Here is a 20,487-nt window from a genome sequence, read left to right as displayed (position 1 = left end):
CATGATTTTGAATACCTCTATTAAACTTTCTCTCAACTTTCTCCTTGCCACAGAAAACAGTCTCAACCTCTCCAATTTACCTACGTCACTGAAGTTCTTCATCCCTGGAATCATTCTTGTGAATATTTTTTGCATTCTATCTGATACCTTCATATCTTTTCTAAAGTACGGGGCCCAGAACTGGACACAATACTCCAGTTGAGATCAAACCACTGTTCTATACAAGTTTAACATAACTTCCTTGCTTTTATACTCTATGCCCCTATTAATAAAGCCGAGGATGCTGTCTGCTTCATTAATTGCACTCTCAACCTGCCCTGCCACCTTCAATAACTTATGCACATATATATCCAGGCCCCTCTGCTCCTGCACCTCTTTTAGGATTGTACCCTTTATTTTTTGTCTCTCCATGCTCTTCCTACCAAAACGATAATGTCACACTTCTCTGTATTTAAGTTTCATCTGCCAGTTGTCTGCCCATTCCACCAACCTGTCTATGTCCTTTTGAAGTTCCACACTGTTCTCCTCACTGTTCACAATGCTTCCAGTTGTGTGTCCTCTACAAAGGCATATTTAAAGGAGGCGAAAAAGATGAAGTGGCTGTTGCTAGTTTTTTGCTATTTGATTTTGAACTTTCTTTCCAGCAGTAACCTTTCTCCTATATTATCTTACTTTCTATTACCACTGCTAACATAGTCTCAATGGCTGTGCATCATGTGTTAATTAGTTAAAAAAAGAAAACATAAAGTCTGTTTTCTGAGCCTATGCTACTGACAGGGAGCCTCACTACCAGTATTAGATATTGGAAAATGGCAGGATGTATCCCCTGACTTGGCGTTATAATTTTAATGGATAGAAAATCCTGGACACTACATCTGCAAGTTCCCAATCTAGGGAGCTGCACAGTGAAGCTCCATGCTGTAGCACAAACCCAGAAAATGTTATAGTTTTATATTTTATTGTAATTTGGCAGGAAGGGACAGCATTATAAAGACATAATTATGCCTTCAGCTTTTTGGTAACATTGCTGCCTCTGAGGTGGTTGGTTGCAGGTTTCAAACCACACTCCAGACTGTCCTGGTGGGTGTGGACTGGAGCTCTGATTCTCAGACGATATCCATGTCTGTGGTGGCTGTAGGTTTACCCCCCACCTCCCCTCCACTCTTCACCATATTTGAGTTGTTGGAGCCGACAAAACCCTCCCACTGTATAGAACAATCAGTCTATCAGCCAGTTTAAGATGTTTATGTCAGACTTAATCAGCCTGTGAATCCTTTTACTATTTCACACTACTTTCAAGGAACAATATGACAAACTGTAATTATATATTTTTTTAAACTGAAATACTTTAAGAGCTTTTCTTAATCTAATTTCTTTTAAATTTACCATACACACTATTCTGGTTGAAAAGGCAGGGAGGTCACTTGTTTTGGAGTCTGTCTTTTCTGTTGCTGATTAACTGGTGGAAGATGTGTGTGAGAACAGCCTGGGTTGAGTCTTGCATTGAAGATTTCCTCTTTTGATGTGAAGTACTTGCCATCCAACCAGCACATTGCTTATGACTTTCCATCTAGTTTTTTTTATATAAAATTATACATAAGGCTCCACGGGGTTTCCTAAATCACTTGAAGCCTGCATTTAAACTAAAATTGTGAACTGAATGCAAAGTGATTTTGTTTTGTTCACTGAAGTTATACACCTGGAAATTGTTCAGGGACTCTCCCAGGCTCCAGAGGTTTATGTCGTATCTCTGGAGTTTCTGCCAATCTTCTGACAAAGTTATGGCAGGAAATTGGAAAAAACCCTTGTGGAAACTCTACCCTATTGCGTAAAGCCAAATTTAGGATCTGGTCCGACTGCTGGGAGCAGCTGAATCTGGAGAACTTGCCTCAAGGAAGAAAACTTTGCTTTTCTCCAGAGATGGATCGTACCTTGACTCCAGATTTACGCCACAACTTCCTAGCACCAGTGCAATGTGAAACCTTATGCATATACACGCAGGGCTTAATTTAGGTAACCAAGGCTCATTTTATCGATCCTTAAGTGTGCTCTGTGTGAAGTATTTGAATTTTCCATTTGGAGAACTTAAATCTCACCTGGAAAAACAAAAGGCATCTTAGAGTTTCCAAAATGATTTTCATCACAATTTAATCACAATTTTTAAACTAACAAACGTGTCCATAGTTTTCTAATTGCAAACAGCATCCAGACTGGAACACAGAAGTGTGTGCATAGGACTATTTAATTGCCAAGCATATGGCTTCCTTTCATTGCGAGAATAAAACTTTAGCCCTTTTATCCTTAATTATTATCTGCAACAATTTGATTTCAACAAATGAGAGGATGTACCTGCATACTGCATCTACTTAAGCTGGATTGACCCCTTGAAATTGTAGCTCTGTTAGGGTTAAGCGATTACACTCTAGTTCCTAATACGTGGCACAATACATGATGATATCACATTCCTCAAAGTCTGAGCCACATTGGTCTAGTTTTCCACCAGTTATTTAACCTTCTGCTGGCTGACGTCCCAGTCCCTAAGAGCTCTTTGCTGGTCTAAAAAAAAGGATTTTCTGAAAAAAATATCTGGAACCAGACCAAACGACTGATGCAGGGTAGATCAATGCATGTTCTGTAACACCTGCCTGCCAGCTGGTATGCAGGCATCAAGTCTACTTGAAAGCCACTCATAAGAAACTTAGGGTGTTGTTATGCTATGGATACTGTCTTGAGGTCAGTGCCTGTTTCAGAGTGACTAAAGCTGGCAGACCAGATCCTATTGCCATTATGATGTTGCTCTCCAGTGAGCAAAAGCTGCATTTGGCAAATACTGGTTACATTTTTGATGTTAGAAAAACATTTATGGAACATTTTAATAATGTTCGATAGATTAAAAAGTGAAATTTAAATGGTTCAGTGGATTATCTGGAACTTTTTTTTTTACGCTGGTTGAAGTCATACTGGGCTGGTTTGAAACTTGGAGTGATGAAAGCTGCTGCCACTTAGCTGAGTTTAGGAGACACCCCACCTCAATTATGCTGAACGATTTGTACCAACATTTCACTTTATTGCAGAAGGGTGTACTGCAACTATTGTCTTATTTTCTTAATTTCTTATCAAATTGACACATTGTCTGCGAACTTGGTAGCATGCTCCAGTAAATTACTAGTTAATATTGCACCACAGAAGTAACAAAAGCTCGCTTTAAAATCCAGACATACCAAATATAAACATTCCATATGTTTGAATATGGTTTCATGCTGTTTCTCTCCTGCTGTTTGTAAATGACACTTCTAACATTTCTCTGATGTTGACAGTCCTGGTACAAAAATGAATAAGTCCTGATCCTTAGAATGCAATTTGCATTCTTCAACCAAGCAGTTAATTTTTATTTTATTTTCCCCTGGAATGCGCCACTGGATTTCTTCATGGATGTTTTATTTCAGATAAAATTAACAGATGATACAAACATCCCAACATCAGGGCAGGTATGGAAAGAGTTAACTCGACAATTAAGATTGAACTATTGAACTCTTCAGAGAGGCACAACGTGGCTGTATATGTGCAGCTAAGGCTCCAGTGAGTCAGTTACATTTATTTCCATACATATTTGTTAAATTTGCTGACTTTGGAGAAATCCAAAAGATAGAGCAAGAGTGATGTGCAGACAAAGATAATGCTAAATGTTCTCTAAGATGCAAAAGCTAAGCCATAAAGAAATGGATGCATATTTAGAACTAGTTCTCCTCCCACAGTAATTTAAATAACACTGAGCGGGTACATCCTGAAGTGCTTAAGAGGTGATCTGATTGAAAGGAGTTCCCAATAGGGACTGATGCTTCTACCGTTTAACAGAAGAATCCAGGGAAATGGGTTGGGATTTTAGAATTTGAACTAGCCAGGTTATAAGTAAATGTAGAAAAATGTCTTCATACTAACTTTGTGAGAATGTGGAATGCATTTCCCCAACGACCAGACATGCAAAAACAATTAAGGTGTTTACAAAAAGGAGCAAAGGAAAAAAAGAACTTGCATTTACATAGCGCCACGAACGATCTCAGGATTTCCCAAGCGCGATCCAGTCAATGAAATACTTCTGATGTGTAGTCGCTGGTGTAATACATAGCAAGTCACAATGGCCAAATTATCCATTTTAGTTGTTGGTTGAGGGCTGAATGTTGGCAAGGACACTGGGAGAACTCTCCTGCTCTTCTTTAAATAATGCCAACCTGAGAGGGCAGATAAAACCTCAGTTTAATGTTCCATCTGAAAGAAATAGGTAGATCTTTACAGGGGAAATAGGGGTATTTAGGTTAATGCAGAAAAAAATCCCTCAGCTTTGGGATAAAAAGATTAAGCTGCCCTCGCTCACAAAAATAGCAGAGTTAGCTCAATGGGCCAAATGACCTACCTCTATTCTTATTAATATAATTCTGTAAAGTATGATGGCAGAATTTCAACAATTGAAACTGAGGGAACATTAAGTGTAAAAATACCTCGACTTCACAAGTAGATAAAATGAAGAAAGAGTCATGAAGAAAAATATTAGTAGGACACCATTTGCTAGGTTAATTGGATAGGCTTTGGGAATGTTTTTTAAAGGTGCAGATAGGTGTTGAGGCAATGTCGGTTAGACTAGCAGTTTCAATGAATAGGGCTGAGGGCTCTGCTACCCAATGGTCGGGCGAAGCCAGAACTATAGGGCATTGGAGTCTTTGGGATGTGAATAAGGGTTGAAGAACATAGCAGAGAAGGTATGGGGCAAGGCCAATAATGATTTGAATGCATTAGGAGGCAAAGTGGCAAAGTAGGTCAGCAAGGATCAGGGTGATGAATGAACAAGGTTTAGTGCTGGACAGGGTACATGCGGAAGAGTTTCGTCCAAGTTGAAGTTTAAGGAAGGTTGGGAAGCCAAAGAGAACAGCAAGGAGTCTAATCAGTGTGTCCTCATAATTTAACCTCATTCTGGTGCCTCTCACTGCACCTCCTCCATGGCTGGTATATCCTTCCTGAGGTGTGCTGGCCAAAACCTAAAAGCAGTACTTCAGATAGGAGCATGAGGAGGAATTATGCACAGAGAATGTCATTCTTCGGCTTTGGTGCGGGCCACTTCGGAGCTGTGGAAGTGAAGAAAGCAAGAGATTTGAATCAGGAGTTGTGGGAGAAATGGGCACAGATTTGAGGAAAAATAGCACAGGAAGCTGGTCCATCATGCATCTCAAAGATAACGGACAGATAATGCTGAAAATAGGTTGAGAAAATCCATGTTGCTATTAATGCACAAATTGACCATGCGGGGAGAAAGAGATACCCCGTGAATTGTAAATTGCCACAAATTGCTGCAGGATTTGCAAGGCTCTGATATTAGCTTTGCAAAAACAGCATTTTTTTCTTTAACTTTCCTGTGAGTTTTATTAAGATACTGCATTTGCACATTACTTGCCCTTTAAATTCACCACAGAAAGTTGTCTACTAATTAACGTGTTAATTATCTTTTTAATGATGTGACCATTGTTAATGATTGCTAATTAGCCTCTCAACAAGAAACTGGACAATTACAAATGTGGAGCCTTTTTCCTCATGTTGTGAATTTTTAAGGAGGTTTTAAAAACACCTATGTTTTCTTTTTCCTACTTTTCTTTTCTATCCCATTTCCCTCTCCCTTAATCCGATCTTTCTTTCCCTCTCTTAATTTTTCTTTCTGTATCTGATTTGACATTGAAATCACCCTCCCTAATTTATTTTTCAATTTATTCATTCATTGGGTGTGGACATCACTGGAATTTATTGCCATCCCTAATTTCGCTTGAGAAGGTGGTGGTCAGATAACAGTGCTATCGGATAAAGAGTTACATGATTTTGAGGCAGTGATAATGGGGGAACAATGATGAAATTCAAAGTCAGGAGGAAACTTTCAGTTGGTGGTATTTCTATGTGCTGTAGCTTCGCTGGGTTGGCATCTCATTTTCAGGTTTGCATGGTGCTACTTCTAGCATGCTATTCTACATTAAAATAGGGTTGGTCACCTGGTTTGATGGTAATGAGGGATATGCCGAGACGTGAGGGCTTACATATTGTGGGTGGATACAATTCTGTTGCAGCTTGTGGCCCACAGCGCCTCATGGATGCCCAGGTTTGAGCTCCTAGAACTGGTTGTAATTGATTTATTTAGTGTGGTGGTAGTGTCACATGATGGAGTGTTTCCTCAGTGTGAAAACCTGACTTGGTCTCCACAAAGACTGTGCGGTGGTCACTCCCACCAATACTGTCAGGGACAGATGCATCGGTGACGTGTAGATTAGTGTGGTTCAGGCCGAGTAGATTTTTTTCCCTCTTGTTGGTTCCCACACTGCCTGCCGAGGTCTAGTCTGGCAGATATGTCCTTCAGGACTTGGCCAGCTCGGTCAGTAGTTGTGCTGCCGAGTCACTCTTGGTGATGGACATTGAAACCCCCCATCCAGAATATATTTGTGTATGCCCTTGCTTCCTTTAGCGCTTCTTCCAATTTTTTTTCTTTATTCATTCCTGGGATGTGGGTGTCGCTGGTTGGGCCAGCATTTAATTCCCATCCCTAATTGCTCTTGAGAAGGTGGTGGTGAGCTGTCTTCTTGAACCGTTGCAGTCCATAGGCAGAGTTGTCCCAGGTTTGCACAAAGTGCAGTAGTGGGTGGGGAAAAGGACGTTTTACCCATCAGCCGCAGTAGCGGCTTTTTGCGCCGTATCATCCCATTCCTGCTGCATTAATAATGCATCCCTAGGAAACACAACGGATTGCTGGTGGGGCAGCCTCTGATTCGTTGGCCCCACCATCACCAGGGGAGGAGATGGTGTTGTGGTATTGTTGCTGCACTAGTAATCCAGAGACCCAGGGGTAATGATTTGGGGACACGGGCTCGAATCCCACCATGGCTGATGGTAGGATTTGAATTTGATAAAAATCTGGGATTAAAAATCTAATGATGACCATGGAACCATTGTCGGTTGTTGTAAAAATACATCTGGCTCACTAATGACCCTTTAGGGAAGGAAATTTGTCATCTATGCACTGACCATCATCAGCTGATGAATCAATGCTCCTCCATGTTGAACATCACTTGGAAGAAGCACTGAGGGTGCAGAATGTACTCTGGATGGGGGCCTTCAATGTCCATCACCAAGGGTAGCACCACTACTGACCAAAAACCCATCTGATTTGCTAATTTCCTTTAAGGTAGGAGATCTGTCATCCTTACTTGGTCTGGCCTGCAAGTGACTCCAGTGCAAACATTCCCACTTTTGGCCTCGTGATGGAAGGAAGGTTGTTGATGAAGCAGTTGAAGATGGTTGGGCTGAGGACACCATCCTGAGGATCTCCTGAAACCACAACCATCTTCCTTTGTGTTAGATATCATTCCAACAGTGGAGTGATTCCCACTGATTCCCATTGACTCCAGTTTTTGCTAGGTTTCCTTGATGCCACACTTGGTCAAATGATGCCTTGATGTCAAGGGCAGTCACTCTTACCTCACCACATTCAACATGGGAGGAGCACTAATTAATCATTGGAAGGAGGATGGGTAGATGGCATCAGCAGCAAATTTTCTTACCCCTGTTCGGCCTGATGACAAGAGATTACATGGAACGTGCAGTCAACGTTGACGGCTCCCAAAGTCACTCCCTCCCGACTGTACATCACTGTGTTACTCCCTTTGGTGGTGATTTCCTGCTGGTGGGACAGGACGTACCTCGGGATGGTAATAGAGGATTCTGGGAAACTGTAAGGTATGATCCAGTGAGTATGACTATGTGAGGCTGTTGCTCGATTCATCTGTGGGACTGGTCTCCCAATTTTGGCACAAATCTCAGATATTAGACAGGAGAACGTTGCAGCAAACACTGAGCATCGTGTGCCCCTGACATGTCCAAATTTGATGCCTAGATGAAAGCCTAGTGATCAGTCCAATTTTATTCTTATTGTACTTTTTTGCAGCAGTTTGATGCAACTGAGCATCTTGCTTGATCGTTTTAGAGGCAATTAAGAGCCTACCACATTGCTGTGGGTCGGGAGTCACATAATGGCAGGACTTTTCATGAAGTGGTGGCCCCACCAACCGGCTGAAAAGTGTGAGACAAGACTAACTTGGCCAGAAGCCACAACTGGATTTTATAGTCGTCAGGCAGTTAACTTCCCGACTTCATGTCATCCACCCCCATCTGGGAGGATGTCCTGCTCTTGAGAACTGCCAGCCAATCAGATGATGGAGGAATGGTGGCCACTGTTGGGACTGTAGTCAATCCCTGATGAAGAGCCATGGAGGAGGCCAGATAATGATGTAGGTTGGGTGGCTTCACTGGAGCCTGCAGTGAGGAGAGGCAATGAAATGGAGGCGGTGGGGCGTGGGGGTGTGGGCAGTGGGGAATAATTGGGTGTTGGACATTTCTGTTGGGGAAAGCCTCTGTTGGGCACAGAGTGCCCCAATAAGGAGGGCAGAGCTCAAGCATGCACCAGGCTGCCAGGGTAAAATACCAGTGGCGATAGGAGGATGCTGTTATGTCAGCATTAACTAACATACGAACATACAAATTAGGAGTAGGAGTAGGCCACTCAACCTCTCTAGCCTGCACTATCATTCAATAAGATCATGGCTGATCTGATTGTAACTTCAACTCCACACTTACTCTTGATAACCTTTCACCACCTTGCTTATCAAGAGCTCCACCTTAAAAACCTTTAAAGAGCCTGCTCCCACTGCCTTTTGAGGAAAAGTTCCAAAGACCCACTAAGTTCAGGAAGAAAAAAAGTCCTGTCTTAAATGGGTGACCCCTTATTTTTAAACAGTCTCAGGTTCTTCCACAAGGTTGCTTAAGGCCTTGATTGGCCCACGGGTGGGCAGGCTGACCCACATTTACCCTGCCCTAAAGGTCCTGTGGAAGGTGGGTAGACGATAAGTATGCACCCTTTCCCCACAGCCCCTAATGGCACCTAATTTTACACCCACCGCCAGGTGGGGGATCATAAAATTCCAACCATAGGCCAGATTGGTCCTTCCCCAAACCACATTAGCGAACCAGTTGGAATCTGACAACAATCCGACAGCTTCATGGTCAACATGTTGGCTACTTGCTTTGTATTCCAGACTAACTGAATTCAAATTCACAAACTGCCATGGTGAGATTTGAATTCACGCCTCTGGATTACTAGCCCAGTAACATACCGAATATGTGATTGTGTCCTATAGTTCACCTTCCGTCTCAGTTCTTCCACTGTTTACTTCTCAGTCCTTTACTGTAAATGGTTAAGAAGAGACAGAGTTTATGAATTTATTCGCCAAGGCCTCAGATGCCCCATTGTCTTCATCACTTCATTATCAGCTCGCACTTCCAGAAAATTCATGGGTGAAACATTTTAAAAATTAAACATGCAGGACCAAGTCTAAAGAATGCATCACACTACAAGATGCCCCATTCCAGCAAAACTTGGACTGTTGCATTCAAGAAAAGATAAGATTATTGGAAATTTAGTGAGACCTGGATGAAGAGAGGGAGTCAGGGCTTGAAGGCTTACAAAAAACGGAGATGGCTGCTTGTGTTCTGCACTTGTTGCGAACGGATGCTGGATTTCAATTAATCAGCACAATAAAACTTCAAGGAAGACGTCACACTAATTTTAATGAAAATCCATTGTAGGAAAATTGGAGAATATTTGCTGCAGTAATTTGATTCTGTGGCCAGAGTTTTCTGGCCCCATTAGCGTGGGCATCATGGTGGGTGGGGGTGGGGGGGGACAATATGGCGTGAAGGCCAAAAATTGGTTTTACGCTGTCGTGAACCAGTTTGCGATTGTCTGTTCTACCTGTCAATGGGCGGGCCGCGTATCCTGCTGCCGCAAGTCGGGAACGTCATTTCAATACATTTGCATCTAATTGTAAGCCCTGCTCACCGGAATCATCCCCCCTCATCAAATTTACCACCCACATTGGCGTGGCTCAGGAACATCGCGAGATGCAGTGGAGCCCCTAACGGTCACTCGATTGCAGGAGGATGATGATGACATGCAGTGAGGACACTCCATAGATCTTCACAAAGCCCCTGAGAATATCTGACTCCTGTCTGGCTGAGGGCAGCTCACTTGCGCTCTGTGTTCAGGGTCATATCAGGGAGACACAGCTGTGAAACTAAATACACCTGATCCTTTGTCAGCCTTCAGCACCTGACCCCTTCAGGAGCACAGTGTCACCAGTCACAGGCCAGGCCCACCTCAAAAGGTGCTGAGAGCACAGAGAGAATGATGAACTCTGTGACACCTGCCCACAACATTCTGGCAGCCGTCGAGGTGCTGGCATCAGTAATGTGTCCATTGAGTGTGAGGCTGGACCATTACGTTGGTCTGAATGTTGCACAAAGCACAGGGAAGAGGCCCTAGACTGAGATACCTGCCTTTATCTTGTGCAGGAACCAAGGTTTCACATCTGAGTGACCCAAACACTGCTCATCAGAACAAGGAGCCATAGGTAAGGAGGTATTCTTGGGAGTGCATTTACAATAGTGAACATTAAGAACAAATGATTGACACCCCTGCCCAGGCTTTGCAACTACCTCTTCTTAACCTTTCTAACCCTGCCGCTATGTTTTGGTTTTCACCTGGCAACCACAGTGGAGGTGGAAGCAGCCTGCTGACTGTGACACCATCTGTGATGAACTTGACGAGTGTCCTCTGGAGGTCTGAGACTTGGAGGGCCCCAGCCACTTTCGGGGTTCTGGCAGTGGCACCCAACTCAGCCTGTGAAGCTGGTGCTGCTGGAGTCACAGGACGAGGGGATTTGGACGGGCTGGACACTGTCACCTGGGTGAATGGTCCCAGGCAGTGCACCTGCTGATCCTCCTCCCTTCGGGTGCTGAGGGCCCCTGGCTGCCTCCTTGAGGAGAAGGGGAAGCTGGAGTGAGATTGAACTGGCCTGTACCCCTCTCGCGTTGTCACTGTTGGAGGCCAGCTATGGCACCAGCGATGGAGTTCAGCCCATGCAGCAGTGCAGAACTGATGTCCTGGACCAAGGTCACCATGGTGGCCTCCATTTAACAGTGTTGACCTCAGTGCACTGGCATACTGGCACTATCACCTCAGACCAAAGGTGGATGGACTCCTCCAATGTGCCTTGCAATCTGATGAATGCAGCGGACATCCTTTCCTGATGTTCCTGAGCTTGCGTTTGCAGCTCCAGCAACTGTGACATGATCAAATCCAGAGGGCCCTCATCTGACTTGGACTCAGAAGATTCCTGGCCTTCAGCTGTCCTCTGTGCCGGACACCTGGGAAGTCCTTGCTGCTGTCTGCTGTGGATCAGACAGTAAGATGTGCCCACCAAATTGTGACCCTGAAGTTACTCTAGAACTAGGTCCCAATGAAATGTGTGTCTCTGTGCTAGTGGAGGGTGTGGGTGAGTGCTGTGACGGGGCTTCAATTAGGGTGTCGTCAGATTCTTCTCCAAGGGGTCTTTGGCTCTGGAGTCGAAGAACTGGCTCGAGGATGCCCTCAGCTGCTTCGCAGGTGTACCTGCGAATGCAAGGAGAGATAATTAGTACATGGCCGGGGACTGCAGAACAGGGGAACTGACTCACAGTATGGTTGCTTGATGGATATTGCACTGCTGGATCTTCACTTGGTTGAGCACTGCCGACCTCATCGTCAGCACAGGAACGGTCCAGATCGAGGCCGGCCAAACGGATGAATTAATTTTCAAAGTGCGTGAGGAGCTTGATGTCAAGCATTCCTCCACCAGTGTGCGACCTCCCTCTTTTGTTGTGTTTCAGGTAGTCCTGCATGAATCCAGGTGGAGAAACTGTAAGCTGGATCCCTACCAGGCCAGATGAGAAGGATGCCTGGCATGTGTGGCTGGTGAGTGGATGGGATGAGGACATGATCCACAGGGCCGGTGAAGATGGGTGTGAGAGAGTGAATGGTGATGTCCCTTGAACTGGCAGTGAGTGAGACCCCTGTGGATGTTTGATGAGTTTGTGAGTGTGTAAATTGAGAGTGATGAGAAGAGTGACTTACCCTGGCGGAACAGAGGAGATCATTCATCCTCTTTTGGCACTGGGTGGCTGTTCTCTTTTGCAGGGCATTGGCGCTGACCACCACTGCCACCGCCTCTCACCCTGGACTGGTGACCTTGCCTGCTGGTCTTCACCCAGAGCAGGGGTAGAGAGCTTCACAGCAGCCTCCACTGTGTCCAGTAGGCTCCCAAGGGAGGCTTCACTAAATTTGGAGGAAGCATGTTTCCTCCCTTTGGCAGCCATGACTTTGCAGCAGCTTCCTACCCCTTAAAGGGTGCTAGCTCTGTGCAGGGGTGCCTTTTAAATATGCTGCCTGGATTACTGAAGGCCTGAGGTGACGGTGGGACAGGCAAATTAGAGGCCACCCTGCCAGCTACCCGGCGTGTTTCCTGAGAATGAATTATTAATAAGATGTGATATGCCGGGAATGGGACAAGAGGCATGAAAACCCACCATTGCGGCTGTTATGTGAAACGTTCTTTTTCCTCCCTGTATCGAACTTTGTGCAAATCTGGGACGATTGTGCCCTATAGCCTGATTTAGCATATCTTCATCTTTTAAACCAAAAATCATTTATTTCTTTCCGAACTCTTGGATAGTTCAAGTTATTGACTTTAATGCACTGTGTGGATTTCAAACATTGCACTGTATCTATTTACTATACAAACGCCCCTCTGTGCTTGTGATAAATTTGCATTGTGAGAAGGATAGCCTGATATATTTTCATTCTTACTAATCGTTCTTCCAGGGGTCTATTTACATTACTTTCATTGCAGTCAGCTTCAGTTTGAAAGGAGTATACTATTGAGTACATTCAGGTAACCAGCCCTTTCACTATGGAAATCAAGCTCCTGTGGCATTTACATTACCCTGATGGCTATTTAATGTCTGAACCTGGCGGTAGCACATGGATGAAATTGAAGATCCCACCAAGTTATTATTGTGGGCTCAGTGGCAACAGCCAAAAAATAATCATGATCTTGACCCCTCTTGCAACTTACCTTGCTGAGAGCTGCACCAGCTCAATTTTGAGACCTCAACCCAACTGCCGGAATTTCGGAGTCCTGCAACCCAACTGCCGGAATTAACTGAAGTTGATGCTTCAAACCCGCAGGGGCCTCTTTAACACGATCACTTACCCAAATGTCAGAATAGACCACTGTGTGTAACAGCCATTTTATGAACAATATGCAAATATACTTTACATTGCTGTTAAAGTTTAACAAAACAAGTCTTTTAACAAAATAACCCTAAATAGTTCAATGGATGTAAATGGTGTCAAGGGATCAACTTTTTTTGTGGCCTTGATGTGATGTAATGACTTGTAGAATAGGTTTGTCAGCAAATGAGTAAAGATGATATAATTTTATAATATTGTGTCTCTTGGGAGCATATAACAAAGCTCTTTTACTTTATTTACATTGTTAAAGTAAAATAAAGCTATCCAATGAGTATAACATGCACGAGGGCCTGAAGCCTTCATTTTTCTAGCTAGTTTCTGACTATGTACCAAAAATGCATCTAAACATTTTTGTGGTAGGGAGGGAGGGAGTATTGCGTTATGACCAGAGGGAAGTAACTTCCACCAGGACTATGCTTTAATGTTCCCAGTGTGAGGTACGCAGTAAATAGTGATTAATGCCACTCCTACCGCTTTCAGGAGCACAGCTCCAGGTTTCAACAAGGGTTCAGCCAGAAATTTTCTAGTTGGTCATCAACCTCTTGATAGAGGGAGGGGCAGAAGGTATTTCTCCAACAGAAAGTAATAAGAATCAGCTGCAGCTGGTGGCATCATTTCCAGTCTTAGCTGTGCAAAGCAAGCTTGCAAAAACACCAGCGAAATAACTCCGTTACAAAACCTTTGAGTTTTACTTCACCCCTCCTACTGTTCCCCAATCTGACTTTGATTCCCTCTGGTCCTGCTACTCCTGCCGTATTTCCCTTATAAATGTAGGATTTGATCTACAGAGAAGTCAAATTATTATGTTACTGTGGCCATTTCTTGAGTAAATACTTAACCATCTGTGGAGCTTTCTTCTCTTAATTGACCCTGACCTTCCTTCCTTTCCCCTTATGTTTGGCTGACCCATTTTCCTATCATGATTACAATGAAAAAACCCTTGTGTTGTCCAATATTTTTCACAGAAACTGATTCATAAGAAGTGTCAAAGAAGGGACGATTTGTGAATCCTGTTGAATGCTTCAATTTTTAGAATATGTCCATTGAAGCCTAATATCAGTGGAGAAGAAATTCAACTCACAGCTGTCTGCCTTACATCTGAAAAAGAAATAGATAAAATATTACTATTTAACAAAATTGGTGTTATGTCCAATAATATATCATGCAAAAATGTTCAATAATTAATTAAAGTAGAATTGAGCCTTATAATAATTATCTTTTATTATCATATAATAACAGGGCAATCTTTGCAAAACAGCAATAATATATAGAGTAGTTTAAAACAAAAACAGAATTACCTGGAAAAACTCAGCAGGTCTGGCAGCATCGGCGGAGAAGAAAAGAGTTGACGTTTCGAGTCCTCATGACCCTTCGACAGAACTTGAGTTCGAGTCCAAGAAAGAGTTGAAATATAAGCTGGTTTCAGGTGTGTGTGTGGGGGGCGGACAGATAGAGAGACAGAGAGGTGGAGGGGGGGGGTGTGGTTGTAGGGACAAACAAGCAGTGATAGAAGCAGATCATCAAAAGATGTCAACGACAATAGTACAATAGAAGACATAGGTGTTAAAATTAAAGTTGGTGATATTATCTAAACGAATGTGCTAATTAAGAATGGATGGTAGGGCACTCAAGGTATAGCTCTAGTGGGGTTTTTTTTTTATAATGGAAATAGGTGGGAAAAGGAAAATCTTTATAATTTATTGGAAAAAAAAGGGAAGGGGGAAACAGAAAGGGGGTGGGGATGGGGGAGGGAGCTCACGACCTAAATTTGTTGAATTCAATATTCAATATATTTTTTATAGAGTAGTTTAGCCTAACGCATGCAGTTAATCCTAATGGTTACGCAAATGAATAACTCCTAGTTGGTGTCTTTCATAGCAGTGGGAACCTAAGCAGGAGTAGACCATACAGCCCCTCAAGCCTGGTCCATCATTCTTTTTTTCTCTTTATTCTTTCGTGAGGTTTGGGCGCTGCTGGCAATGTCAGTATTTGCTGCTCCTCCCTTATGGGCCTCAAGAGCCGTTAACAGTGACCTACTGGTGGGTCTGGGGTCACATGTCAGCCAGACCAGGTAAGGATGGCAGATTTCCTTCCCTAAAGAACATTAGTGAACCAGATTTTTTTTTACAACAACCAATGATAGGTTCATGGTCATCATTACTGAGACAACCTTTGAATTCCAGGTTTTACTAATTGAATTTAAATTCCACCAGCTATCATTGTGGGCTTGAACATATCTCCAGAATATTATCCTGATCCTCTTGATTACTAACCCTGCAACATTATCACTATACTGCCCCTCCCCCAATGCAAGCTTATGCAATCATGGATGATCTTCTGCCTCAACTCCACTTTTACACCTGCTCCCTACATCCTTTGATTCCTTGAGAAAGCAAAAATCTGTCTATCTCAGTCTTAAAGGAGGATTGACAGCCCTCTGGGGTAGACAGTTCCAAAGACTCACAACTCTCTCAATGAAGAAATATGTCCTCATCTTAGTCCTAATTGGTCGACCCCCTTACCCTGAGATTGTTCCCCAGTGTTCTAGATTCCCCAACCAGGAGAGACAACTTCTCTGTGTCTAGCCTGTCAAGTCCCTTCAGAATCTTGCATGTTTCAATGAGATCACTTCTCATTCTTGTTAGAAATATCTAGGTCATAGTTCATAGCAATATTTAATAGGCAAATTTTCATTCTGGGAAGATTAAAGTTTAACAGTAGAATGTGAGATAAATGCAACTAAAGCAGCTTGAGACTGTTACACTTAAAAGGTTGGGGCCATGTTGACCTAAGGGATTAATAGCCAGAAAGGTAGGATCATAAAACAGCAGGTAGGCTTACTTTGCTGGAGAATTGGAGACCAGGTGTCTACACTGCTTGCAAAGAAATGAGGCCCAGAGAGTTGTTTTGTTTCGCGAATTAGAGCTACAATTAGTTTCAAAGCATTCAGTGAGACCTGGAAGGCTCCTTTGTTAAGAAGATGGGTGGAGCTTAAGAAGGTTCTGGGGTTTCAATTTCTCTGTCTGTTTGCTGCGGGGTGGGGTAGGGGCATGGAGGGGGTGGTATGGAAGCCTTGGGAGCCATTCATAGTTTGATATAGCTGGGGAGACTGGACTTTGGTGAAATCCAGGGGCAGTGCCAGCTCACTGAAGCTAGCTGACTATTAAAGTGTGGAGATTGAAATGAGTAAGTAGAGGCTGGAGTGTAGACTCAGAAATCCAAGGAAACAGAGTCTCGGGAGACGAGATTGAACCCAGAGATGCGTGCTGTCATTGAGGCTGCCTGAGTTGGAACGGTTTTGAGGGAGTTCAGAGGCTTAATCTTTGAAAGTGAAAAGTTTGTAGTCCCTCATGAGGGAGACATAGTTTTAATGAGATTGGTTGACTCACAGTGTTTACTCATGTCTGGGTGGGAAACTCTTGGCTCTGTCTTGGTTGACCACAATTTTCCTGTTAGCTCATATGTATTTCATATAAACCCTCAATGTTAGAGTATAGGATAGATATTGTAAATTGTTTTATCTTTATGATCTTGCACAGTAAAGTTTATTTTGTTGGTTCAAAACTAATGGAATCTTGTAGCTTTATTCTGTTAGCAAGTGTCTTGAATCTTAATCTTTGTCTAAATGAAATCCCTACTTGGATTGTGCCAAATTCTTAGGTTGGTCCAGCATCATAACATTCTTCTAAACACCAGAGAGCATAGACCCAAATCTAGTGAACCTTCACTATTACAACTCTAAATAAAGTTTATCCTTCCTTATATATGGAGACAAAAACTGCACAAAAAACTCCAGGTGTGGTCATACCAAAGCCCTCCTGCTTCTGCTTTACTTGTGTCGGCATCATAGACTAATATCTGTATTCCGCTAACATTTATATGGGTAGTGCAAACTAAACCAGGCATGACCTGCTGAAATAGTAGCACAGATAATGAAAACTTTTAAATGGAAATAACCTAAAGATGGATCTTGAAAATTTCAAGTGATGGGGCTGTGACTATTTCCTTTGGCAGCTTATTCCATTGTGGCAAGGGCATATCCCTTTATTTTTCAACTTTCAACTGATTGGAAATTTTGCAATTTGATCTGAGACAGAGCAAGGCCATATTTCAAAATGCATGTGAGAAAGAAACCAATTGCCCTCAGGGGAGTGTGAAGAGAGAGACATTTCCAATAATCTAGACACCCATCGAAACTTTTAACTGTCTAAGGAAGACGCATTAAAAATGCAAAATACTGGATTTTGAACACAGCCAGGCACACACAAAACCCCTTGAAAATACACAATGGGTGAAATATTTCATGGCAAGGCTGCCCAGCCACTTGAGAGAGATTGCAAGTGACACAGGCGATGTTAAAAAAGTCTTCAGCAGAGGAACCAGACTGAAGGCTGTTTTGTCTATGTCTCTCTTCTGGGATAAGCGTGTTGCCTGTTTCAAGAAGGCAACTTGACCAGAAACCTACCAGTGAACCGACATTGTGTAATAACTGCAACATCTTCCACATCCGACTGCTTCTGAGAAACCAACTTGCCCAAATCGGCTGCAGTGTTTCAAATCTACACCTCAAGGACAATCTTTACCTTTTTATTAGACTCTAACTCACCTTATTTCTGATACCCATGTGTGTGTGTGTGTGTGTGTGTGTGTGTGTCTGTGTGTCTGTGTTGTGTGAGTGTGTGTCTGTGTGTGTGTGTCTGTGTGAGTGTGTGTCTGTGTGAGTGTGTGTCTATGTGTGTGTGTTTGTGTGAGTGTGTGTCTGTGTGTGTGTGTCTGAGTGTGTGTCTGTGTGTGTGTGTCTGTGTGAGTGTGTGTCTGTGTGAGTGTGTGTCTGTGTGTGTGTCTGTGTGAGTGTGTGTCTGTGTGAGTGTGTGTCTGTGTGTGTGTGTGTCTGTGTGAGTGTGTGGGCCTGAATGACTGCTTGAGGGCTGATTGCTTGATGTCACATTTTTATTATTTTTTTCAGGTTTAGTGATTAATAAATTTGCTCTTCCTTGACTCAAGAAAACCTGATATGATTGGGTCCTTATTGCTCACAGCTTACATAGTTAAATAAATTCTGATTTGGAAAAGGCACATCATTGTGAAAAATAAACTTAAACCTTTGTTGTGACAAACTGATGAGGTTGAATTGAGGGGATCCAATTCACTTCTTCACGCCTTCACGTCCTTCAGAAGAAAGACTGTTAACATACTGTCTTGGAAACAAATGGCATTTATAGTTTGTGCGGATGGTTACCATGTGCGGAATCATCCCATATTTGCACTAAGTGTGGCAGTGGGTGGGAAAAAGGACATTTTACCTAACAGTTGCAAGGGCAGGTTTTCGCACTGTATTGTTCCATTCCCGCCTCATTCATTATGTATTCCTGGGAAACACGCCGGATCACTGGCCTCTGATTCACCCACCCGCCATCATCTCAGGCCTTTAATAAACCTGGCGCCATATTTAAAGGCTGCCCCTGCAAAGAGCTAGCACTCTTCAAGGGATAGGAATCTGCTGCAAACTGATAGTTGCCAAAAGAAGAAAACATGCTGCCTCAAATTTAGCAACGCCTCCCTCGAGTGCCCCCTGGATGCAATGGAGTCCCGCCGTGATGTTTTCTACCTCCGCTCTGAGTGAAGGCCAGCAAGCAAGGTCACCAATCCCGATGGGAGGCATTGGCAGCGGTGGTCAGTGCCAATGCTGTGCGAAGGAGGACAGCCACCTAGGGGATGAATGATCTCCTTTATTCTGCCAGAGTAAGTCACTCTTCTCATCACTCTCAACTTAGACATGCAGAAACCCATCACATTTCCACAGGAATCTCACTCACTGCCAGTTCAAGAGACATCACCATTCGTTCTCCCTCACACACCTTCATCCACCCTGCAGACCGTATCCTCATCCCGTCTATCACACCACTCACAATTCACACGTGCCAGGCATCCTTATCATCTGGCCTGGGAGGCACCCTGCTTACACTCTTTCCATCTGAATTCATGCAGGACAATACGGTACACAACAAAAGGGAGAGGTCACAGGCTACTGGAGGAATGCCTCATGCACTTTGAAAATAGAGTTATCCAGCTCTATGAAGTGATGATCTGAACTGTTCCTGTTCTGGCAATGAGTTTAGTGATGCTCAAACAAGTGAGGACCCAGCCGTGCAACATCCATCAGACAACCATGCCATGAGTCAGTTCCCCTGTTCCGCAGTCCCCTGCCATGCACTAATTATCTCTCCTTGCTTTCGCAGGTACACCTGGGGAACAGCCAAGGGGGTTCACGAACTAGGTCCTCCACTCAAGCCAGGAAGAAACCTCAGATGAAGAATCTGATAATAACTTCAATGAAGACCCTTCACAGTACTCACCCACACCCTCCGCCAATGCAGAGGCACAAACCTTTGTGGGACCTAGCTTTATAGTAGCTGCAGGGCAACAATCTGGTGAGCACATCACGCTGTCTGATCCACAGCAAGCGGCGGCAGGGACTTTCCAGGTTTCCGGCATTCAGGGGACTGCCGGACCCCAGAAATCTGCTGAGTCCTGGTCAGATGAGGAACCTCTGGACTCGGTCACACCTCAGTTGCTGGAGCTACAAAGGTAAGCTCGGGCACATCAGGAAGGGATGCCCACTGCACTCCTCAGATTGCAAGGTGTGATGGAGGAGTCCGTCCTCCTTCAGTCTGAGGTGATAGTGCCGGCATTGCATTGCACCAAGGTCAACGTTGGTAGGATGGCAGCTGCCATGGAGACCTTGATCCAGGATGTCACTCCTTCACTGCTGCGTGGGCTGAACTCTATCGCTGACACTATAGTTGGCCCTCAACAGTGTCAATGTGAGAGGGATGTAAGGCAGCTCGATCTCACTCCAACTTCCCCTTCTCCTCATCTGGCCCCCATAGGGAGGAGGATCAGCAGGCTCTCCCCACTCTGGGCCATCCGCCAAGGTGACTCCGGGCCCATCCGGCCCATCTGAACCTCCTCTTCCTGCGGCCCCAGCAGCTCCAGCTCCACAGGCCGAGGAGGGGGCCACTGCCACACAGCAGGAAAGCAGGCCGGGGCTTTCCAGAGGACGCCTGTTAGGTCATCACAGACAGGGAGTAGCAGTCAGCAGGCTGCCTCCGACTCCGCTGTGGATGTTGGGGGAGCACCAAGACGTAGCGGCAGGATTAGGAAAGTTAAGAAGATGTAGTTGCACAGCCTGGGCACGGGTGTTAATTATTTGTACATAATGTTCACTACTGTAAATAAACTCCCAAGAATGTCTCCCTGTTTGTGCCTCGTTGTTC

The sequence above is a fragment of the Carcharodon carcharias genome, chromosome 3 (assembly GCF_017639515.1).
Source record: "Carcharodon carcharias isolate sCarCar2 chromosome 3, sCarCar2.pri, whole genome shotgun sequence".
NCBI lineage: Eukaryota > Metazoa > Chordata > Chondrichthyes > Lamniformes > Lamnidae > Carcharodon > Carcharodon carcharias.
Note: the sequence above shows the minus strand (reverse complement) of the source record.